The following is a 25,274-nucleotide window of genomic DNA, read 5'->3' as shown; positions in this document are numbered from 1 at the left end:
TAAAGTCACTAAGAGCAGTTCTAAAAATGACAGTAACCATTATAGCCAAAAAATAGCACAAAATAAACCAGTGGTCTACTAATCAAGAGAAAGCCTTCAAAGCAAGGTGGAAGGGTGCTACACAGCAGAATGCTGAAAAGACTTCCACTCCCCAGTAAGGTGGGGGGTTACTACCAGAATTGCTTTGGGCAAAAGTACTGTGTTCTTGTCAGCAGTGGCTTGTGGTACTGGGCTTATTGCCAGTCACCTGACCATTTGCCATCACATTTGGCATTTATCATCAGTCTCAATATTATTGTCACAAATCTAGCTAGCCAAGTTTTCTGATAAGAACTAAACCATCTTTTCTGATAAGAACTAACTAGAGGGGTTCAGAGGCACCAAGCATGTAGTTCACCACGGTCCTGTTGCAGTAGCCAAAGGTAACAAGAACAGGTTATCCAGTTAATCACACGACAACAATCACAACCAATTCTCAAGCAAGTACTAGGAGTGTAATGTATGTGAATGCAGACAAGATGAAGCCAGACATCTTTTGATCTCTGAGAGATACTGGTCAGACCTGAGAAAGAGAGAGATAAAAACAATGCCTAGACCAGAGGATGAAAGGGGGAATAAACTGATTTACATGCACTGCCTGTTGGTTTTCTGGGTTCTGCTTCCTCCTAGCTCTGCCTTAGACAATTAATATACAGGGGTGGTCCCAAACGGACTTGGAAAAGAGTAAGAGGATCTCGAAGTGCCTCAGCCTGTGAGGCAGAGAAGGCAGCAGTTCTCAGATGGGGGTAGCTCACTTGTGGGGCCTCAAGACAATTGCAAGAACAAGGAGGGGGAAGAGGCAACTCAACTTTCTCTCTCCTTTTCCTGCTTTCTTTTGCTTTTTTTTCATTCCTGGAAGCTTTCTCCCCCTCTCTGTCAGGCACTTGAAAATGAGGGTATTCACTTTGAGACAGCAGTGGCACAGGAATAGGAAGCTAACAGGACCAAAGGCTGTGCCTAGGCTGAAGACCTCTTTGTGCATGCACCTACCAGATGGCTGCCTACTCCTTCCCATGCCTTCCCTTCGCTGCGCAATGGTGAACTGAGAAAGGCTGAGGAGATGAGCTGTGGCTCTTGTGTTGGCAACATGGATAGAGCTACATTTCCTCTTTTAGGAGGTGTTCAAGATCATCAGCTTGAGCAACGCTGCTTTGGGGAACAGTTATGATTGCTACGCCAGGGAAGTCAGCATAGGTAGGGGGTACAAGGGCAGGAGACAGCAAGGAGGAGACACCCTCGGGCTTTGGGAGTAGAAATACAGAGAAACAGGTAGGAGATGATGATGGACCAGAAGCTGGCAAGCAAAGGTTGGGAATCAGGGAGAGAAGTAGACTAGACAGGCTCTGATCTGCTAGCATTTGGAGTTGTAAGGCTTGTTGTTAGGAAGAGATTCATTTTTTAGAGCTATGTTTGTTATACTTGGGACGGGGGCACTCAAGGTTGGGGGGAAGGAGTCTGCAGAAGGCCAGAGAGGACGCATGCATACAGGGAAAGTATGACAAGGTAAAGGGAGTTTCAGAGAGAAGTAAGGGAGGAACAGGGACAATGTTAAGCACCTTGAAGAACTCTGCAAAGCTGGCAGCTCAAAGCACTGCTTTGAGCACTGGACAGAGCTACATTAAAGGCTCAATATCAAAACACCATCTGACTGAGCTCTTGAGAATTCAAGGGTGCTATCAGTTCACCTGTCAGTACTGGCTGCATATGAAATCCCAATACAAACTACCACAGAAGGAAACCACTGTCCACTACACCCAAACAATTAGTGAATCTGGTAAAGGTGCAGAGCAGGATACCAAGGCTGACAAAAGTTATAGACTGGCTTCCATCTAAGGAATGATTAAAACGACTAAGACCCTTCAGCCTAAGGGACAATATGATAGATGTCTGTAAAATCAGAAGTGGCATAAGCATGGTAAATAGGAAACAAACAACTACACACTGTTTCTTCTGGTATACAAGCCACAGGGCATCAAATGAAAAGCAGGAAGCATTTTTCAATAACATAAAAAAGTAGTTTTTCCCTTTCTTAACTCACAGTAAATCCAGCTAACCTCTTGCCACAGGATATTGTGGGATACCACAAGTTAACTTGCATTTAAAAATTCATGAACGAATTCACAGAAGAAAAATCCATCAGAGCTATTAAAAACAAAGGCCCCATCTCTGGCTCAGGAATTACCTGAGCCACAAATTCCTGGAGCCTGAAGAGTGTTTTGAGGAAGTCTTGCTTTCTGTCTTTTTTGCCTTCTGTCATTTGCCTTCTGTCCACAGCCTTCTTCAGTCATCTGGCCCTGACCATCCTCAGAAATGAGATACAGGGTTAGGGATGGACCTTCAAGCTTGACCCAGCCCATTGTTGTGGGCAAATGCAAGACCAAGGTAAAGAAAAGCATGAATATTACTATGGAATAAGTGCAGAAAGTCCATGTGTCACGATAAATGGAACCAAGCCCAGAATTTTGGAACACTGAGCTTTAGCCATCACTGGAAATAAGATACGCCAGTCGCGCAAACAACCATGAAAGCACCACCAAACAATAAAGGGAAGCCAGATAGGGTGGAGGCAGGTCCTTCACTAGCAGCAATAATTCAACCACATAGTGGGAGTTTCATTTCAAAACCAATATATTTGAACATCTGTGAGACTTATGAGGCTGTAATGGGCTGGCAAGACAAGATTCCTTGTCTCTTCTGTGACTTATGTGCTTGTAATGTCTGGCCTCAGAAAATCAGCAAGTACTGGCACAAAGGACATGGCAACAACAAACATTTTAAAACGGAACATGTAGCAACCTGCGTGGAGCTTGGAGGGAGGAATCCAGGCTGCTGCCGGTCAGAGGGAGAGAAATCAGCAGGAAAGTCAGTATGCACTGGAGGAATGCTAGCTGCAGCTGTGGTACATCGTTTTTGCTCATCTCTCTTCTACCAGAAGCTTTTCACTAGCCTTCTGACACTCACAAAGCTTATCCCAGTTCCTAGGCTAATACATACATGTGTAATTCATATCTGTGCATTCTTTTGCCCTTGATTTCCTTTAGCTTAGAGAACTCTTCTTGAAATCCAGTATTGACTATTCTTCTCACTGCCCCCATACCTTCAGACCAGCTCCACCTCTTCACTTGTATTTATAGAGATTAAAAATTTCCTGCCTCAGCCTCTTTTTGTAACAGACAAAGCAGGCAAAGCTGTTTTTATTTTCTCCCATAAGACAGACATAGGTTCTAGTTTAAATTCATCATTCTTCACCACACAGGGCCAGAACTGTACGTGGTATACCATTCTGGGATCTCACCTACGCCTTGTAAAATAGTGTTAATACTTTCCTATCTTTACTGAAGTTATCCTTGACATAGTTTAAGAGTTTCATTTGCTGCTTCCTGGGCTCCTTCAAATGACAAAAAGATTTGTTGTCACAATGTAACTCAAAACCCCAGGCCTTTTTCCTCCTCATGGATAGGAAAATTGATGAGTTCTCAGCCTAGAGCAGAAATTTCTGGCTTTAGCTCTTTATATGAATGACCTCACAAACAGTCCAGTCCTCAGTGTCATACGATTCTTTGCATATGATATTTGGATCTCTCCTTTTTTTTGACAGTGCTTCCCGTCTTGAAGTAAAGAGCAGATTTTATTAGCATACAGTTAATTCTAAGCCAGCATTGTTACTGAAAATATTCAAGTAGGTAAGGACCAAAACCATCTTTCCAAATGTCTACTTGTGTTCTCTTGCCAGCTGTCCTTCACCTGTGAGTACCAGCCATTCTTGCATACCCTTTTACTCACCTTGAAGCTTCAGTGTTAAACCCTGTGTGTTGGCTCTTAATGACTTACATTGTCCATATATAATCTACAAGAAATTTTCAGTGAACTACACACAGACAAAAGCCATTGCATATCAAACGTAGATATCAGATTATCCTGGCATGACAAAATTCGATACACCTCAGCTGCAATATAGTTTTTTCCCCCACCATTTCTAATTGTCCTTATCTTTAAAATATAATCTAAAATGCTGCATATTAGGGAGATGAGCCTAGAAGGCAAGTTCCCCAAATCAGATTTCCTCCCTTTCAGCAGCACCACACTTGTGCTTTCAATTTACTAGAAATATTAAATATAATTTCATAGTAACGTGTCATTTACTCTTGTTAGTTACCTGGCACCAGCCCTTTTATAGATTTATTAAATTAGTTTCCCTGTGACCTGCAATTTCATGTGACAGTTCTTTCAACATTCAGAAGTGGAGATTATCTACTCTTCTCACGTGATCATAGTAAGTATTTTGAATTTTGCTTCACCTCATTTTGGTTTCTCCATATCCTTATTCCTGTTTGTCATCCTGCCCATCACCACCCTTATTTGAAAACTGAAAAATTGAAAAAGTATTTGCTCGCTTTTTTGGGTTATATTTTGAGAATCAAATCCCTACCATATCTTTAGTTCATATAGCATTCCAATTTCATCTCTTTTCTTCTCTTGTTCTCTTTTTATTTCTATAACCAAAGAACTTCTTGCTGCTTGCTTTAATTTTCTTTTCAAGGTTCAACTCAGTCTGATTCCTGGCAGTTCTCACTTTGCCTGTATATTTCCTGACATCCAAGACATAGCTTTCTTTGCTGGTTGATCCTTTTTTCCATCCCTTGTAAGCTCCCTGCTTACTCTTAATATCCCCTTTGAGATGGTTATTCATCCAGTTAGGGCTGGGGCCCTCTTCCTAAGTCTTTTCCACCCACCTTGTTGGGATCCAAATTACAGATAGTTTTGTACCTTTGACTTGAGAAATTCCAAACTTCCTCCACATTCAAATCCCTGTATTTTTCATGCCAGTTGACTTCACTAACCAGTTCCCTTAAAATTTATCATATGGATATTTCAGAGTATATAACATTACATAGTCCTTTATATGTTTAAAACACAAGTACCACTAACTTCAGTTGCAGCTGTGAATGCTCAGCGCTTCTGCAAAACAGACCCTAGAGTCTCCTGTCAGGACCCCAGAAATGAGGAACACACAATTAGTGACCACCTGCGGAAAAGTGTGATGCCTGGCAAGGCACAGGGACCGAATGGTAAAGGCAAAGGGAGAGAATCCAACTCTGTGAGCCAGTATTCAACTATTGTATGACTTGTTCTTTTTCTTCCTACAGCTGCCATGTTCCATTACTATACATCTCACAGGTTTTTGTAACAACCGAAGCAAGAGTATTAAAGGCAATACCTTGCCCCAGTACTCATTCCTGATTCACTCTCAAAGCAGGTCAGTGAGTAAATGGCCTGTGGAAAAAAAATACCAAACAAAACCCCAAAAAACAGCATGCTTTCAATTTAAGATGGTATCACAGAGCAGATTTGTGGAATAGGGCAGGGAAATGTAATCATGATTACAAAGTTCTGAGTGCTTTGGAAATTTGCAAACTTCCAGGTGCTTAAGTGAAACTTTAATAGTACTCTCAATGTGTATTTTTCTGTGCATTTTGTGTTGTTTTTTTTTTTATGTTTCTTGAAAGCAAAGTGAAAAAACAGAAGTTCCATCATGTACTTGTAAACTACTTGTAAGCACTGCAGCACTGCACTGTCAACCATATGAATTTTCCACACAGATCTAAGTAATTTAATTTAATGGAGTAGCTTATAGCAATAGGTTGTTGACCTCTTTATTGGCAACACTGAAGTGGGATGACACGCACTCTGGTAGCATTTAAACAGACTTTTGCTGACAGCAGAGGAACTGTGAGGGGACCTAAATATCACATGTACTACTGCATGTTCCTCGGCTATTTGTCTATCCCACGTCAGCATTACCCCTCCTGTCTCACCTTCCCTGACACAGCTTTGCCTTCATTAATCTCTTCCCTGCTGCTGCCTCAGGATCTAAATTTCATCTTTCTCATGAAACCTTTCCACTCGCTGCTCCCAGCACATCTCTCTACTTGCCTAACACATCTGAGTCCTCCGGATGCTTACGCACAGTCCCTTTTCTTCTCCCAGTCCCAGTCTTATCGTCTAGACAGCATCAATTCCCATTTTACATTGTAGCTCCTCATCTACTCAGTCTTGCTGTTCTATGACAACTTCCCCTGACCATCCACTTTTCCCTGTTGCAGTATCTCCCTTTACGATGTTCCAACATACAGGATATATACAGTCTTTGTACCCGCCTTCTGTTTGCCCTCAAATCTCCATCCAGAGAGTTCTAATTTCCCCCCAGTTTGAGACTCGTCTTTAGCACACCTCTCTCTCCCTCTCTTTCCTCCCCTGCCCAGCTATATTCTAATCCTGTTTTCATTTCCCAGCCAGCATGAGGTTCTTCCATCCTCTCATCCACTCTCACTTCCCTTCTTTCTCCTGGTGGTTCCTGCTCTCTCCTTATCATTTCCCCACCTGACGCACTGTCCCTTTTCCCAGATAGTTTGAGATTTTCTTCTTAATCTCAAGAACATCTCGTAGCAGTGATTGTGACAGATGAATTTATACACGCAGGATCATAAGATTTCTTTTAATCAATTTAAGATGTTTTTCTTTTATGCTCAATATATGTCCCAATCTGCAGATAATATTCTGATGGTTGGTGTTAGATATATGTGCATCATATCCTCTACTTGCCTCTTAAGTACTCTTCCCATTCTTTCTCCCCCCTTTCACTAAGATGGAAAGAGCTCAGACTCTCAGCCACACAGGAAAAAAATGTTTTCCTTCTCTTACGTGACTCATTATTGTGAAATAAACTTGAACAGAACATCAAGAATGGAAAGTTGGACATCTTCTAAATATATAGATAAACTAAGGTATTGGGAGAGAAAGAGAGGGAAATATTTTGCATGGACAGTTTACAAACCCACAGCACTTCTAGAAGCAGCTACTGCTCCATGGATACAGCCGAACTGAGAGAGGGCTGCTTTCTTTGATAACTCTGTGTTTCAAATCAAATAACTCACCTCATACCAGTTTCTAACACATTTTAAGATACATTTTATTTTTACATGGGATGCCTTGCAAGTGCTGTCACACTAACTGGGGTGAGAGGTGACAGATTGCAGCATTACTCAGTCCCATTTATACTTGCCAGCCAGAATTAGCTTCAACAGTGCCACAACCAATACTAGATTTAGTGCCTTTCCCAGACTTCGAGTTTCCCTTCACGTACAGTCTGCCTATTTTGGCTTCCTGTGTTGTATGAGTTGGTATGAGGAACCCCAGCTTTGGAGCTAGCATGCATAGGGAAAAAAAAAAAAAACCCAGACAAAAAGCCCAGCCCTCATTTAAATATGCACTGTGCTGCCAGGTAACAAACCCACTGACCACAGGCTCTGCATACTGTGAAATGACACTATCTCATCAGAATGCTGCTTCTGCAGCATCCTGCCATGTCCTAATGAAGACAGTCTGCCAGAGAACAAAGATTAGCCATGTCTGAGACCTCGACAGGTCAATTCAATCAAGCAAATTCAAAGGCATGTTGGGTGGGTAATTCCGGAGCAGACTATTACTATCACTAATGTAAGCCACACGGCAATATTTCACTGCCAAGGCTTTCATCTGGTGATAAAATAATGTCTCAGGAATATAACACCAGGAGAGACAAAAAACAAAAGCAAAAGTATCTCCGTCATGCAAACACCGCCCCCCACACCCCCAAATGCTGTAATGGTGAGAGTTGTTTCAGAGCGTTAAAACTGGGGTTGAGGGGAGTTTTTGTTTCTAATCAGCTTATTTAGAAGTTAAAATTGTCATTCTGTTCTCAATATGCAGCTAACTGAGCAGTAACTTAAAACCTCAAGCTCTGAGTACCCTTGGATGGAGACCAAGAAGCCTGAACACTATATCCATGCAGCTCTGATTAGCTAGTTCCATGCCTGTCCTGAGAATGAGGCATGTTTCAAAACCATTTGAAATGGCTCTTTCAGTGCTGTGCTCCAACATAGGTTAACCACCTGAGAGGTAAAGAGTGCCAGACCGCACTACAAATTTTGCTCTGAAGCGGTGGCTAAGTGGAGGCTTGGTTTGTCTGGTTGGCTAAGCCAAAGACCTGGGAAATGCATCAGGAGGAGCCATCTTCAACCTGGTTTTCAAACATACCTCCTCCCCTTAGAAGCGGGGTTAATCAAAATAGGGCCAAAGTTTGTTTGCAAGGTTTGTGAACCTTAACAAAGCATTTCCTCAACAGACCATCCTGGTCTGAATTTTGAGTTCATAACGAAAACTGAAACCTGGCCGGTGTTTGGTGGTTTGGGATTTGACATAGAGCATTTCACATGGCCCTAGTTATTGGCTAAAGAAATACAGTGTGGCTGTGTCTACAAAAGAGAACTAAATCCCTGAAAACTGGATTGGTGAAATAGCAAGTGTTATTAGGAAAAGTGTAATGTGCAATGGCAGCCTAAGTATTTCTGTGGTGTTTTTTTGCAGAAAGCCCGTACTTAGGATGGATTTGGCACCATTTCAACTGCGCTATCCTTTAATTGTCTAGCCTACAGCTTTCACCGCAACTACCTGAAGATCCAGCTTTTGGCTGAATGAGAAGATCTTCCACAAGTCCAGGGTAACTGTGGAAGAACAGTCGGTACTCTTGGGAAAGAAACATAAATCTCTGATAGGTCTGCTAAAGCTTCAGGAAGGAAGAGGACCTTTGACGCAACGGCCCAGACGCTTCTTTTACAGCCAGCACTACACAATGTTTGTAAATGGTGCTCATGAACTGAAGCACAGATTTTGTCCACAAATGGTAACAGACAGGAAAAAACTGCATAAATCCTTATGTCTGACATGAAATATAACTCATAAACAAATGAAATGTCAATCGTTCAGTGTGTGTGAAAAACCTCGTACCTGGCATAACAGTGGAGATCATCCTGTAAAACAGGCCTGTGGATACTGTGGACTCAGCACTTTTCCAGGTGTTGCTTTATATAGTTCTTGACAGAGACAATGAGGGCAATAGACATCATTAGCCCTGATGAGTTTGGAATCAGGCTGCCGGTTCTGACAGAGAAAAAAAAGTGTATTTCAGACTTTAATACAGTAATGTATTTTTCTGACTCCAGCTTTATAAGGTACATTGAAAAGGATTCTCCCTCTCCTCCACCATTAGTTTAGGCAGTATATTGAAATTATATGGACCAAAGGACTGACAAAAACAATTTGGCCACAGCCAGCAAATGAAGGACACTGAATATGAGCCAGAGGGGCTGGTGTAAATCGGCGTTATTCTCTGGGCTTCACTGAGGTGAGGGACAACCAGGTGATGATTTGCCTCTGTATCCCTATGCTGATGCATGCGGATGGAATCTGATGTGTAACTCTCCCAAACAAGAATGGGATTTAAGTGCATAAATCTTTATGCATCATGATGAAATATATCCCATGAAAAAATCAGACTTCTATTTTCTGTTTGTGTCATAAAACTTAAAAGAAGTGAAAATTTTAGCTGGGAGGGAACTTTTATGACCTAGTTATAAATCTCTGCAAGGAGTGGTTTGCTATTGAAACACTGACAAACTCTCAAGCAGAACAGTGCAAGTGGGTGCGCCAGTAACATCCCCTCCAAATTCTACTCCAGTGCAGTCAGTGCGTCTCATGCCAGCATTTAGAGTCCACAATGAAATAACCAGTACAAAGAGAGGAAAATAGTCATTTCTGAATTACTGTCCCTCTTCAGAAAATAACCACAAAAACTGGGTAATTTTGTTACTAGAATGTTGTGGTTCATATGTTCTAACAAGACACTGTCAAAGAGAAAGCAACATATTCCCTCTTGTATATGTAAACAGGAGAAGGGGAGGACTAAGAAATTGGTCACAACGGTACTGGTGTAACAAAGAGAAAGCATTCTGTGTTGTGCTTAGAGACAATTAAATGTTTTTTAGATTCCTCTTTGTCTATTTCATAAGACTGTTTCATAATTTTTTTCCCCCTCTAGGTCTGTTTCATTGCTACTTAAATCTTATTTCTGTTTTTTAATTTTCCTTTTTTTTTATTATAGACATGAAGCTTAATGAATCTAACTAAATCTTTTATAAAAATGTCAATGTTAACATCTTTATCATATCAAGGCACCACGATCAATGAATCAGTCTTTTTTTACAGTTTGTCTCCTGTGCCCTTTCCTGACCAAACTGCTCTTAAGACAGAATGACATTTCTGTTTTATAATCCCACTGATGGAATTAATGACTATGCTTATTAATTAGGATTATTGGAATTTCCCGTCTTTCTGTTTCGTAGTAGCACTCCACCTCTGGTTGCCAATCATAATTATAACTACTGACTCTATCACATTTTGCTTTTTTAAATGAAATAAAATGTTTGGCTTGGCCCTGTGCCAAGAATGGGGTCATTCCCAAACTTGTAATAACATATCCTTAGCTGATGTTTCTTAGTAACATGTGTAAATAGGAAAAAACAGTTGCACTGCGGGGGTTTAGCTTGGCCACATGTGACTACAGTTAAAGAACATGGGAAGAAAATCAGTGGTCTTTCCACGATAGCCGTCCAATTCAACAACGTGCACACTGCACAGAGACATAAGTGCAGACATACACAAAGTTAACCACTTTCTTTGCTCACCAGCAACCTAGTGCAGTACGTCCCTTCTTTGCTACGAACCAGCTGTGCAACCTCTGCCTGGGCTGAGATGAGGAGCTGAGCCTCAAAGATGAGTCTAGCAAAAACACAGTGAAGTCTACCAGAATATTCCATCTGATATCTTCTATTTACCTCTGGCAACACTAAGCTTCTGTTACAATTAAAAACACATCTTGGGAATAATGACATTACAAGTGGTTTCTTGGTAGCACCCTCTGGATAAAAGCAGAATGATAGATGGTCACTATGAGAGACGGGCTAAAGCTATGAAGCTTGGGCCAGGGTTTGGATCTTGGATAAGCCAAGATGTTTGAGATCAAGGGTTTTGCTCCGACCGTTACAAAAATGGGCTGCCCTTCAGCTTGGCTCAGACTTTGAAACTCCTAGCAACTAAAGTTCAGGAACTTGTGAACCGAGGGTATTCAGATTCACAGAACAAACTTGCCCCATGCTTTGCTGCAGATTAAAATTTTATGAAAACAGATATTTGATATGGAAATAGTATATAAAGCAGCAAATACATTGAACATGTGAAACTACCCTAAAATTATTTTTCCTTCCAGAGGCCCCAGTGACTTTCATTGTTCAGATTTCTACTGATGGTTTCAGATTAAGTGGGTTTAACGTAGGCATGCTGCAGTGCAAACAACTGGAGGCTGAACATTGCTATTAGGATGAAAAGCAAGAAATTACTGTCAGTGCAAAACAATTCATCTAGCAGGTACCCCCGTATAGCGACAGGTCTGCTAGAGGGACTGCCCAGCTCTACATGGGGCATACAAAATCTTTCCTCCTGCTGACTCTGTTCATTCAGGATCAGCTACAGCTCCTCAGCCTTGTAGAACTACCCACCCTCCTGTGTCTGAAACTTGCAATCGGGGAAAGCTGGAGGCCACACACCATACCTTCCCCCATCAGGGGCTAGGTGCCTGTGCAGAGGTATGAACACAGCATTTTGAAACGGCTGTGATCAGTCTGAGATGGAATTTGGCAATGTAGAAAATAACAGGTTGTCAAAGGAAGAAAAAAACCAGAACTGTAAGCTAAACATGTTTAAAAAGAATTTTACCCGAGGTTTTCCCCCCCTGCCCTTCCAGTGTCATGATGTCTCCATTTGCAGCAGCAAAGAAAATGTTTATTGCTTTGCCGCTGTGCATAGGGACAATATATCCCTGATCTGCCCATGAGATTTAAACACAGGGACACCATATACTTTTCTTCATTACAAATTTCTCTTTGATTCCTAGCGACTTGAATGACTTCATCTAAAGATGATCCAGTGCAACAGGACTGTGTTTCCAAGGCCAAACGAGTACACCATGTACTGGGAGGAATCGTTCGTGTGTGGTTTGGTGGTTATGGCAGGAAACTGGCAGACGCGGCTCTTGGGAATTAACATTCACTGAGACGCTGGTGTGCAGCAAAGCAGATTCAAGGCAGGTGGAAAATGAAGCCACAGCAATCAAAAATGATGTGCTTGGATTATCGTTATTACAGTGCCATAGGACACGAAAACACAACCTCTGGGCTGGTCCTGGATGAAATAGTGAATGTTTTGTTTTTCACATAAGTCCCACAGAACTTTAACATAACTTGTATAGAAGCAGGTGTCCCCTTTATTTTTCACATACTATAAAGTTTCCCATATGGGAAACTGGAAAGTAAGTCCAGATCTTGGCCCAGGCTGTGGTTGTTGGTTTTTTTTAATCAGTCTGCTGGCACGAAGGAATTGCAAAAATGGTTTAGCAGGATATACAAATATTTCCCTGTTGTGGATCTACCAATGGGAGTTAGCCAGAGATCCATTTCAGTCAAGGCACGCTAGGGTAAGCATGAGGCCAATCTCATTTTCATGCGGGGTTGATCGGAGTAGAACAGATCTGTAACTACCATTGCCAAAGAATCTCAAAATCGCTAAAATTTTTCACTTTCTCTCTCCACTCCTCTTCTTTCTTTTATTCTTTCATACGTCAGATCCAAACTTTCTCTTGCTACATTATGAACTCCATATTAGTTATAGTAAAATCGAGACATCATAACAAACTATGCACTGTACCATCCGAACATAAGAGACAGTGGGAATAATTCCCAAAATCACATTGGGTTAAAAGCAGTAACAACAGCTGGAGTTATCAGTTTCCCATATTCAGTGGATGCCTCTGAAGACGATGTATATTACGGTGTTGTGAATATAGGTATCATGATATTAGAATGGGAATTGTTATGCTATTAAATTGATGACAAAGGTCTCAGAGTGAGTTAATAAGGGTGCCCAGCATAAGCTGCAGGTTCCCAGAAGCTAGGCAGAATCCATTTATATTAAGTGCTTATTCCCTAAATACATTGTGTGTTTCTCTCTCTACGTAGTGGTGTGCTCTCCCAGAGGCACAGCACTCCTGACTTTTTTGAGGGGGCAGATATTTTATTCCAGCAAGGCTAGAGCTAGCAATCTAGTCAAAGTCCACTACAGTCGGAAGGAACTAAAGCAGGAAAACAGGAACGATTTACTGTGATGGTTTGTATACCTTTCCTCGCAGAGAAGACTCTTCACATGTACATAATGACATTTCTTCATGTAACGGCCCTGCTGCTGGTACATAAGCAGCACTTTCACATGAGAAAAGGACAAAGACTATGTGAGAGAGGTTATGACACATATAAGTGGCAAAGTAATCTCAGGAACTACATTATCTGTCTGACACCTTTGTCTTTCATTTGCCACCATGGAGGCTGTGGTATGGCCAATTCATGTTACTACCTTAAAACTTGGAATTCAAACATGATTTTAAGGGATCTGTGTAATTCTATCACAAGGGGATATTCAGTGTTTAGATAGCTGCTTGGCACTTGACACAGCCATCTCTGAACAGGCAGGAAAAAAATAAAGGCTCATATGTAAAATACAGAATGAATCAACGATGTTTTCTCTGACTGCTGTGAAATGCTCATTTAACCTTGACCAGAGATGCTGGAAAAGAGCCTGTGTGAAATTAAAGCAGCAGAAATCAGGGCCAAATCCTCAGCTGGTAAAACCGTCAGAGCTGGACTGAGGTAAATGGTGTTAAATCCCCACTATCAAATGGGACAGTCCATGTTACATCATCCAAAAAACACTTTAAAGTACAAAAAGCCAGCTAGCAAGCTCAACAAGAACAAATGGTTTACAGAGCAGGAAGAGCTCCTATTCATTAAGTAAGGGTCAAGCATATGGGCCAGTAAACTTCCCTTCATTTGATCAATTATGTTTTAAAAATCAAATGAAAACCATTCTTAAGGATATGTCAAAGAGTTAAAGCCACAAGAACGTCCCACGGTTGGGTAACAGTAAGGCAGTAAATCAGATCTTTTTGTAGGCCTAGCGAATGCAGGGCAAACAATAACAAAACAGACAATGGCAGCAGAGCTGTATCATTTGAACCGGACACTGTAACAGATATATACTGTGTTTTGCAAAAGCAGCACAATAGCATGTTGCTGAGAGCATACAGAAAGGTAAAAAAAGAAAAATAAAAGTTCTGGCTTTTTTCCACTCCCAGTCACAAAAAGCCATGAGGAAGTTGAGATACGAGGACACGGTTGCTTTCAAACAGGTCACTCTGCTACGTGAGGTCAGCAGTACTGCTGCTATTGACTTCAGCTGAGTCAGGTTTTGGCGCACTGGTTTTAATTTATCACATTACTGAAGTTGTACACTGATATAAATCCACACCAGAGCAAAACGGGAATAATGCTGTAGTTAATCAGGCCTAATGAAACAATGGCCCTCTAGGTCAGAAATGCAGCTGTATCCCTGATGTTAGGATTAATACTCGCTCAACTTTGCAATTAGCTAAAAAGATTCTTGCTCTGGATGTCATAGATCACATACAGAGAGGCTAACCAACACAAACCCTCAGATCTATGTGATCTGGAAAAAAAAGCCACACAAAGAGATGCAAATCAATAATTCTAATGATGCACCTGCCAAAAGAAATTCCATTGGTTAAGCGCTAATAAAAAAATTTAGCTTGATAATATGGATGAAGCCTAACACCACAAATAGCTGCAGATTCATAAACCTCTTCTAGCCGTCCAGGTGATAAAAGGGCAATACTTGTTGCACATATTACTGAAGAGGAGGAATGACATACATGTGCCATCTGCCCAATATCAAACAGAGCATTCATACATTCTGACCAACCTGCTGCAGATATATTTAAAAAACGCATTGATGAACCATATCTACATTTCCAGAAATTATAAGATATTTAAAATAAACTCTGCTGAGTTTTTAGTTGCTTTAGTTTAAGTCAATATTAATCTTCCCCTAAGACAGTCTAAAAATCAGTACCAGAGATCACCGAGGAATGAAGGAAGTGATGGATTTATAACGGCTGATGATTTAGTTTACAAAAGAGGTTTGATCATATTGAAAGACAGAGACAATTTTTCCATATAACAGAGAGGCATAATGCTGAACTGAAATCTGGTTGAACAGACACCATCTACCCAGGAACCGAAACCAAGCAGAAAGCGTTGATTTACAGCAGCAATTCCTTTTTCTAGTTCAGGCATCTCCTTGCTTTGCCACGCTCCATATCACTCCTATAGCTCACTCCTACAGCAGTATGCTGACTCCGGCCTCAGCAATCCCTGCTTGGGGTATTTTCACCCACAGTCACAATTGCCCAGTCTTCTGTCCCCTGGCATGTGAATGAGGTCACTCACGGAATTGATGCTTGAAATGCTCACAAGTCATTGACTGGCACTCTTTGCCCTGCAACACATGGTGCTCTATGACTGGGAGAAGCAGTGAAGCAAACACATCACTTTGAGAATGACAGTAATTCTTACTAACTTCAGTTTAGGGTAAGTTAGGCAGGAATGGTTTTGCACCTTACTGAAGATATTCCTGTAAAAAGTAACATTTGTGTAACATTAAGACATTTAGCCACCAAGAATTCTGCTCATTTATTTTAAAATATTTTTGCTTGACCAAGCTACTTTCTTCTTTATGCACCTCTCACAGGAATGCGTGTGTACTTAGTGCAAGAAGGGCAGTGATTTATTTATACCAACATCTCTCCACAGCACTGTAGCCATCATTTACTCCTAAATGGAAGACAAATACTACGCCTGTATTGATATAGAGAATTTTGGCACGTTGTTTCAAGCTTTACAGTTGCAGTATAATAGTTTACTTATATAAATTAATTGCATTCTAATTGAAAACATATTTTACAAACATTTTTGTCTTTAGCCGCAACTAGAACACAGATATGAAAGATAATTTGTCTTCAAGATGGGTCACATGCTTAGCAAGGCAATAAACAGATCTCCACCAACTGAAAATAAGGCATATTCCTTTTCACTCTGCAGAGTCAGAAAACTATCACAGAGATATATTTCTTCCCTCTAGTTTTGTATTAAATAAAATCCACTGTTTTATAAGGACAGAGTAAGCAAAGAGCATTTAAATCCCCAGAATTTCGGCATTTTAAGAAGAAAAGAATGAACAGGACCTTGCAGGAGAAATATGATGATTTCAGCAGTTTAGGAAAAACACAGTATCACAGGTATGGAAAAAAGTTAGCAAAGGGCAGGGCAAGTTTTGTTACGGCCTGGGATATATGCTTAGATAAAAGACATGATAGTTCCAAAGAACACAAATGAAAAAAACTGATTCAAGTTCATGAAATGATAGACTATGGGAAAAGCAAGAGAGAATTTGACCTAAAAACCTATTTCTTAGAATATGATTCCTACTCTAAAATTCAAAGAGAAGCCAAAACTAATAAACAATTAGTACAGTGTCGATGTTTATGCATATCAAATCACGATGTGCAAGGCGAAACATATCAGCAGTTCAAGTTACTGAGTGAAAACCCAGCGAGGTATATCAGTTGCGCAAAACATTCACAGGGCAATGCGATGGCTAAGAAAATCTGCAGCAACTTCACCCCCCTAAACCGGGCACAGAAGGCCAGTAAAGATGTGTGACCAGGTCCAACTGAATCTTCAGAGTACACCACGGAACAGAACTGGTGTCTTCAGCATTGATCTCACCGAATGTTTGAATATGGGCGTTGCTGTTCAGAAGGTCATACATATATAAGTACATGAATAGTGTATTTACGGTTGTGTTCAACAGCAAAGGAATGACACACAGAAAAACCCTCTCCAGCCTGACACTCACAGTCACAATGCCAAGCCAGAGTATCCACCTGAGAACAGACCAAAGATGTCTCAAGTCAGGAAGAAATGTCACGATGGGCTTAGGCTCTCAACCATGGACAGTGGACATGGCTGTCCCACCTGCCCATATGGGACACCAGGGGCGTCCCAGCTAGCCATCAGTGTGAAGCAAGGGGGGAAAACTGGCGTCTCGTTGCAACAGAGGGGGATCACTTGTGATAAGGGCCCTAAAGTACAATTCAGCAGATAGGAAGGAGTTCATCCCTATTTTAGCAGAAGCATAATGCAGCAATGACCTTTGCCGAGATCTAGATTTGCTGCTATAAAACCGGTAATAACAGCTCTAACAGGAAAGAGGGCATGCAAAGGGCACCACAGACACGGTTGCACTCTCATACCCCACACTCGTCTCACACACCCTGCTGAGTCTCAAGAGATGGTGGCAACTATCAAGAGACTAGGTTTTACTAGCGATGGAGGAAACAGCTCATCTAAGTAAGTTCCTTTCACATCTTTACCAAACACTCAGAAAGAAATGCTGAGAACTGAACCGTTGCTTTCATTTATTTCAATAAGTTTTGATTTAAATTCTCCACTCTCCATGTGGAAGTGGCAAAATGCCAGGAGGAATGGGCTTGCTTGTTGTGATGTGGTTCTTTTTGGGGATTTTCCGGGTAAAATCCGTTCACTCTTCCAAAGACTCCCTTTGATGAAAAAATCAGTCTCAGGTGTTGCAATAAGCAACAGCTATGACAGTGAAACAGAAAAAAATTATGCGGTGTCAAACATTACACTAATGACTTCAAGTTGTTGCCATCTGCTTTCTGTATCCTGATCTGAGTAAAACAAGTGTAGTGAGTGCAGTCCTGTTCCTGCGGCACAGAAATCTCCGCAAAAAGCACCACTGCAAACCACTCTCACTACACCTGGTAGGGGGGGTCAAGTATTTAATAATGGACAATGACATTATCTAAGGTCACCTCCAGATAATCCTCTTTAAAAGCAGGTTAGAGGAACAGCAGAGGGATCATGAGGGAAAATGTACGTTAAGCACAATTTTCCTTTTGAGTACACAGTTGAGGTTGGTTTTGCTTTTTGTTAGCCAAGGACAACAAAAGCCATAGCTGTGTGATAAACTTTTTTTGAGCAAGCTGGACAGAAATGCCCTTTAAAATTAATCTAGGGGGGAATAAAAACTCTTTCACTTAGCAACAGCCTCTTAGTCCCTCGGCCCTTCTGAAAGCCTATCCTTCCAAAAGAGGTGCCTCTAGTCCTCTCTGTTCCTTTTGGGCTGTCAGCTGGGAATCGTAGCTCTCGGCTAATTTCCAGTATTTGGGTACTGTTTTGTTATACAGCGGGACCAGCTATTCCCATGGGTCTTCAAGGGGCCTCATGCACTGTTACACTTCTTTATCCCATGCTGTCAATATAAGACTGTCCGCATTTGCTACAACAGCAAGAAAATGACTTTTGAAAGAAGAATGCTCACAACCCCCCCCCCATGTTTTGGACCGTAAGTAGAACCTTGTGTCCCAACGGCCATCCTGGGAGCTGCTGGGCATGGCTTCGTGTGAAATTTCAGGACACACAGATTCTTGAGCGATCAGATCTGATACGACTTCAATCCGCATCTGAAGAAGTTTAACACATCTCAGATCTTTCTGACAGCGCTACAGTTTTTGCTGAGATGAATGAGAACATTTTACTGCTAGTTTATATCCTTTCCTGAGGAAGCACAGAAAGAGAAGCCAAAGCTTTAATTCTTCTAAGCTATTCTTTTTATTTTTCTTTTGATACACATTTTTACCCATAGGCATCTTAGTTGCTAGCTGTACTTGCCAGTCCCACAAGCACTTTGGAACCCTTCTCAAAGGAAGCTTCTTCCTCATCATTACCAAGTCTCTGTTTGCAGAGAGCTCACTGAACAAAACACACTCATCTAACTGCTCCTTACCGTCTTTTCTACTCATACCTTCCGCAAGTTTTTAGGGTATGTGGGGTACTACCCACGGCACTGCAATATGCATTGCGTAGTCTGGTTGCTAGGAGAGGAGGGCTGTCTGAGTGACCCTCCTCTGTGTTATTAAATACCACAACCAAAGCTTAAATACTGTGCTGACATGATCTTCACGAAGACAAAAGAGAGACTCACAGGTTGGTAAAAGCTGCAAGGATCTCAAAGAGCACATTCCCACACCCTAGGGTGATATCTGTGCTCACAAGAAAATCTGTTTGCTTCTGTTCCTGCCTTGAGTAAAGAGGGACAGAAACAAGATTAGTGCTATGATCCACAGCTGAAGTACAGAAATGCTCTACAGGGCAAAGGAGTGGTAGGATAAGCGCTACAATAGACAAGCGGGCTCAGTCAGCACATTGTTGCAGGCAGATGACATGCCAGCAGAAGAGAACAGCAGTCCCAAGACAATTGTGGCTGGCCCACAACCTCAGTCTATGTCAACTCTGTGGCCTCTAAGCCAAAGGTTTGCTTTTTTTCCCACTCCCTTGCATTCCATATGGCATGTCCAGCCTTACACAACTACAGACTTCTCCCTGGATCTTTGAGTGAGCAAAATGAAGTCAGAAGCAGACTCCAGATAGTAGCAGACAGTATGTTAGATATTTGATCTGAGAGCTGAACAAGGATAAAGGCTGCTCTGACTCTAAAGAACCCTCCTGCCTCATTCAACCCAGCTTCCTTGAACGTCCTGCACATGTGACAGCAATCTGTGTTCAAGAACAGAGCAATTCCTTTTCTCGCCTTCCAGGTACTTTTTCATAGCTATGTGGAAGTTCTTCCTTTTTCCTGGTGCTCTCAGTCTTTGCTGGTCCCTGTGGTAATTGACTATGATTCTTCATGCAGTTCCTATCTTGCTGGAGTTCATCGCTTACAAGAGATTGAAGAATCCCTTGTGGAATGTGTGGAAAAAAAATCTCCACTGGATTACAGCTCATTGAACATATGAGAAGGTATTTAAATGAATGAAAATTATACTTACATACAGACTGTTCTGCAAAATCACTACTTTCACTGCAAGACCATTAGTCTAGCTACTGTGCCTTTGTAAGTTATGCATCCTCTAATAGTGGTCACGGTGTCAAAACAGTGAGATACGTGCATTATTTCTTCTCAGACAAGAAATCAATTATAAGGCTGTTCCTGAAGAATCTCCATACACGCCAGTATGTAACCAGCATTAAATTCCTCAGAGTAACCAGTCCGGGGTCGCTGCTAACAACACAGACTGTTAGAATCAGGTGTTTGGAAGAGATGAGAAACAATAGTTGAAAATGATGCTTCCTTCACAGGGACAGAGCAAGACTAAAGGGCAAAGTCAGGCTAATGCCTACCTCCACACACCGTGAGAGAAGCTGGCAATGGAAAGGTTGCGAGATACTTCAACCTTTCTCCTGGACACTAAAAAACATAGCTAAAAAAGGAAAGACTTTCATCGGGTGGGGAAGAGGGGTAGGAGGGAGCCTGTGAAACTTGACTAGGCCAAGTTTTGAGCGCTCAGCAACATCCTACACGCAGTATGGGATTCTACCCACATACACCAAAGCGTAGGATAAAGGCAGCCCCCCCCTTCCTTCCCTTCCCACCGCCGCGGTGACATTGCCCCCCCCATCCCGCCCGGGCGGGCGGCCAGCCGGGCGGCCCGCGCCAGGAGAGGGCGCTCGAACACCAACCAAGTGCGGGGAACTGCATTCATCAGCACTTCCAGCTAATTAACGCTCCGATTAAAGGCTCGGGTTTTGCGGGGATTAGCTCGCCCGCACTCCGAGGCAGACACAGGCAGAAGAGAGGTGGTCAGGGAGCAGGTTACAGGCGCGCTGGAGTGAAGCAACTGCAGTTCATTTGCAGGAGCTTCTCTTTTTGCTTTCCTTTTTTACCATGCAGCCCAAATTCTTTGCCAAAGGGAAATGTCTGTCTTACCCAAAGCAGGAATTGAAGAACATGAGTCAGGCAGGGGAGCAAGAAGGCTATTTCAGACTTTATTTTATTCTTGGGGACTGTGAGTTTCCTCGTTGAATCTACTGCTACCCCTTTCCCAGCGTGCAGTAGCTACAGGGATGGACACACACATTGGGAAGCCACAGCTGCTCCTCCAAGAGTAATGGTGTGCTGGCTCCTGTCCTCTTGTTACTCTCTCACGTCCCACCTCTCCCTTAGGCCTGGCATGTCTCCTGCACAGCAAGGAGACAGCCCAGGGGCTTCTGCAGTGCAGAGCCCACATCCCACCCACCTGTAGTGCCAAGCCCTGGCCTCCTGTAGCGCCCAGGATGCCAGAAGCATCCCTCGAACACCTGCATCAGGGACTAACGTGCAAAAGACCCTTGCCCCATGGGCTCCCCCTAACCCATAATCTGATGCATGAGGTCTCACGTACCAGGCAAAAACAGTGACATCCTTGGGCCCCCTGATCTAACCCTGAAGCTGCGTCTAACTTCAAAGTTGGCCTTGCTCTGCACAGGAGGTAGGGCGGTAACCTCCAAAGATTCCTTCCAAACCAAATGGTTCCATGATTCTAAGTGCTGCAAAAGTACAGATAAAACACCCTTATTCCCATTTCACACCACAGATGCAAACGGTATAGACAGGTAAGTCAATTTGGACCAGATCACACAAGGACTAGAAGAGTTTCAAGTGGAGCCAGCCGTAACAGGACCTGTAAGCTGATAGCCCCAGCAAATCACTGCCTCCCTCTCTACACTATCCTGTTAACACTTCTTTTACAAACTCTGTAAACAGGGGGTGGGATGGCTTACATTACAATAGATATGGGTTACACTCCTGGATTCACTGTACATATGAACATCTCCAACTCGACTGATGATATATATCCATCCCATAGGAAAATATGGCATTCGCTGATGGGACAACTAGAAAAATACCTCATTTGAAATGATCAAGAAGTTTCTTTCAATGCTAGCAGGTAAAGGATTGTCACTTTTTGTCATTGCCGCTGCTCACTGGTGTGTGTCTGCTGGCTCACTCACTCCTTTAAGTTCCAACACCATAAATCCAGAATTGGTTTAGCCAATTCCGTGATGCTTAATCAGCCTGCTTTTATTGCAGCCTGGTAAGAGAACTTGCCTTTAGTTATCAATTTGATTTGATTGTATAGGTGTATTTTTTAAGAAGAACCTTGTCCATGCTTAAACTTCCTTTTAAGCCATTATCAGTGTTACAAGGGGACAAATTTAACTCAAAAGTGGGTTAACGTATAATAAACAAGGTTGCTTTTACTTTGTTCCTGCAACTGCTCTGATGATATGGTGAGAGAATCAGCTTGACCTAGCGGACGCTGCTGTGAACTTGCACTTTGGACTTCCTGGGAGTCCCTGGACAGGCCATTCACTTTGTGCCACACTTTGGTTTCCCGTTTGCAAAATGCAGCTAATACTGCGCTGCCTGGCAGGGGCAGTGCGAGAAAAACCCTACTAAGATTCCAAGATGCTTGACGACTGCATCAGTGAAGGCCATATAGGTGCCAAGAACAGATATTTATCTGCATATCCAGACAGCTACAGGCTTATTGTGACTCGATAAAATTTAAACATTTTAAGATAAAAGCTGCTATTTCAAGCTTCTTAGACTCAAGGAAATCCATAATAAAAACAAACCATCAGCACAGAAATAACTGGGATTATTCACACTCAGAAGAAGTGAGAGAAATCACTTGTCAAGGTCACTTTTGAGACCTTGACAGACTGAGGAGAAAATAAAAAAATCCAACATATGAAATCCATGACAGGAAAAAGATGTAAGTAAGCTTCTTTCCCCACTACTTATTCAAATGGAGAAAAAATTCCAGTGTTTTATGTCCAGCTGAAAACTCCTGCAAGCTGAAACACTGAAAATGAGTTTATACATAGCAGGCCAAATTTACCTTTTCTAAAATGTCTTGAGGAATAGGCCTGGGGCACACATTTGGTCCAGAATATTCACTCTTCAGGGAAAAATCAGTTAATCTTGAAAGCAGCACAGTTCCTCATTTGCCATACATTGCTGGAGTGTCAGGAGACAAGTGTCTCATGATTTACCCTCTCTTTCTCAGCTCTGAGATGCTGGCCTAGTTGAAACCGATAAATTACAAGGTTGGCTGGCTTTTAATCCACTGGCTAGAGATTTTTGCTACTAAGTGCTGGCACACAGGAAATTCTTGCTTTAAAATATGCCAGAGTGACACTAGCAGAGCCTTTCAATCAAAAGGAAATTCTGATCCATCAAAAGCGCACGACTTGTCCTATTGCCACCCCGGCTCTCTTGTTTCAAAGTCTTAGATACACAGTTCCCTGTACTGACATCAATAAGCACCACCCTTCACCCGCAGCCACACAAACTCTTACAACAGAGATGGGCCTGAGGTACAAAATTCTGGTCTGAATCCAAAGTCCACCCTGCGTCTCCCTAATTCTGGATTTAGGGTTTTGTTCAGGCCCAACTCTAATACAAAGAGTCACAATTACAGACACAGTCACAGAAACAGACGTATGAACTTCCCTAAGTGGGAACTTTCAAACATATATGGGCTTAATTGGATCCTTATCCCCATAACTAATGACTAAAGGAGCATGAAACTCAGTGTTACGCACTACGTAGAAAAAGAACCCCTCAGTACTACCCTGGCCTTGCTAACTAGGATATATTTTGCATGTGACTGTCCAACATGGACAAGCTGTACGCTCAGTGTAATGGATTATTTTTGTAATTGTGCATGAGTTAACTTGTTGCAGAGAAGGTCTGGGAGCTTTCCTGTAGCGGATCTGTTGTTCTCCCACTTCTGCATTTCAGTGACCCCCTTTGGTCTGAGGTTTCCCCCTGCCATGTTGCTTCATTCCTCTGCGTCAGAGTGCATGTGTGTGTGTTACGTAAAGCATGCGGGCACATCAGCGTGGAGTATTTATGCAGCAGCAAAAATGTCATATGTCTGTTTTGCAAGATACAGAGTGTCTCATATGCAAGTTATTAGCAAGATACAGATACAGATAAAGACATAGATATAGACATGCATTTGTATTGTTTTGGAAAATGTTGACGCTTTCCTGTGCATAGGTCAATGCAACTTAAATCTGCTAATACCAGAGAAGAGGCAATATGTTGGTCTTAGATGTTTGAAGGATGAAAACATTTGTTGAGCTCTTGATTTGGTAGCCAGAGTGAAGCACGGCTATGCAAAGCAAAATGATAAAAATACAGTAGTGAGAACCTTCTAAGCAACTATGTCAAAACAATTTCCCATACTATTTCTTTTTAACCTGGTATTTCACCCTTCATTTCTGCATTTAATTTCAAGTAACATATTTTTCCTTCTTTCTTTCAAAGGAAATGGAGATCAAAGAGCACTGCAAATCCACAGAAGAGGTTACAGAGACTGCCAGTTACCTTTTGCTGCTGCTACCCTTCAACTGTAACAGAAACGTGAGAACACAGAACTGGAAAGGACCATCTGGAACCATCTGTGAGCCGTTCCTCACACTGTAGGCTACTATGAATTAGATGTTTAATTGCAAACAGTGCATAGAACATCTACTCCACATGTCAAGGCCATAAAACAGTTCCTATGTAACACAATTAAGAAAGATGATGAATAATAATGAGCATCCAGAACTGTAACGTGCCGTAGAAAGAACACAGCATCAAGCATCATCAGCATCTAAGTACTGGGGACTATCATCATTTTAGGGTAGAATGATTTTAAGAAATAAAGCATGAATTTTGCGGGAAGAAGGCAAACAAAAAAAAAATCCCACCATCCACTACTCTGAACTAGGGGATGATTTCTTCTTTACCTCAAAACTTGCAATCCATTTAGCTTGGAGTGTGTGAATCAGATTCTCCTCCCACTCACTTACAGGAGGGGCGTTCACGATGGAAGCATGTGTTACTTACTGCCTGTAATTCATCTCCTTTTCATTTTTCCCCATCAGTAGTACTACAGCCACTGTATTTCAGCCTTCAGGCAGGTCTGAAAAAGCTAGAGAAGACCATACAGAAGAAGGGCAACCCTGGGCCAACTCACATGAGCTGTGTATGTACTACAAAGATCTAAAGGTGTCATTGCAGTGCACTGATCTGCTGCCAGTGGTCGTGTAATGAAAATAAAGAATTTGAAGCTATGTTAAAGATATAGCTGAAAAAGACAGTGCATCAAAACCGCTTGTGTTTTGTGTGCTCAACTAAAAGAAGGCCTTTCTTCCTATTCATTCCCAGTAAGTCTTCCTCATATAGTGTGTCTGTTTAATCTAAAAAGGAAAAGTAATGGCTAATAGGCCCTTTAACTGGATGGCTTTAGGGTTTGGGAAGATGTTATCTTCTAGGGTTAAGGCCAGGCCGAATCCCAGCAGTTTCAGTTTGCCACAATCATAAAACAGAGCATAAAACAACTGTCCAGAAGTGGAAAAAAAAGAAGCCTACTGCTTCTTTTTCTCTTCCCTGATCCTTATGGGCTGATCAAGAAATATGTGGTCTGTGTAAAT

At 42.0% G+C, this 25,274-nt stretch overlaps 1 long non-coding RNA gene across 1 annotated transcript in view; it reads right to left on the bottom strand.

Annotated features, from left to right (window-relative positions):
* LOC141739068 (uncharacterized) overlaps positions 1-25,274 on the bottom strand; it is a 77,850-nt gene that overhangs the window by 28,906 nt on the left and 23,670 nt on the right. Inside the window, exon 2 of the long non-coding RNA XR_012585573.1 lies at positions 8,866-9,018. This is a non-coding gene — a long non-coding RNA (uncharacterized LOC141739068). The remainder of the gene's footprint in view (positions 1-8,865; positions 9,019-25,274) is intronic.

Source organism: Larus michahellis, chromosome 2 (assembly GCF_964199755.1).
Source record: "Larus michahellis chromosome 2, bLarMic1.1, whole genome shotgun sequence".
NCBI classification, from domain to species: domain Eukaryota; kingdom Metazoa; phylum Chordata; class Aves; order Charadriiformes; family Laridae; genus Larus; species Larus michahellis.
Note: the sequence above shows the minus strand (reverse complement) of the source record. Positions and strands in the feature narration are given on the sequence as shown.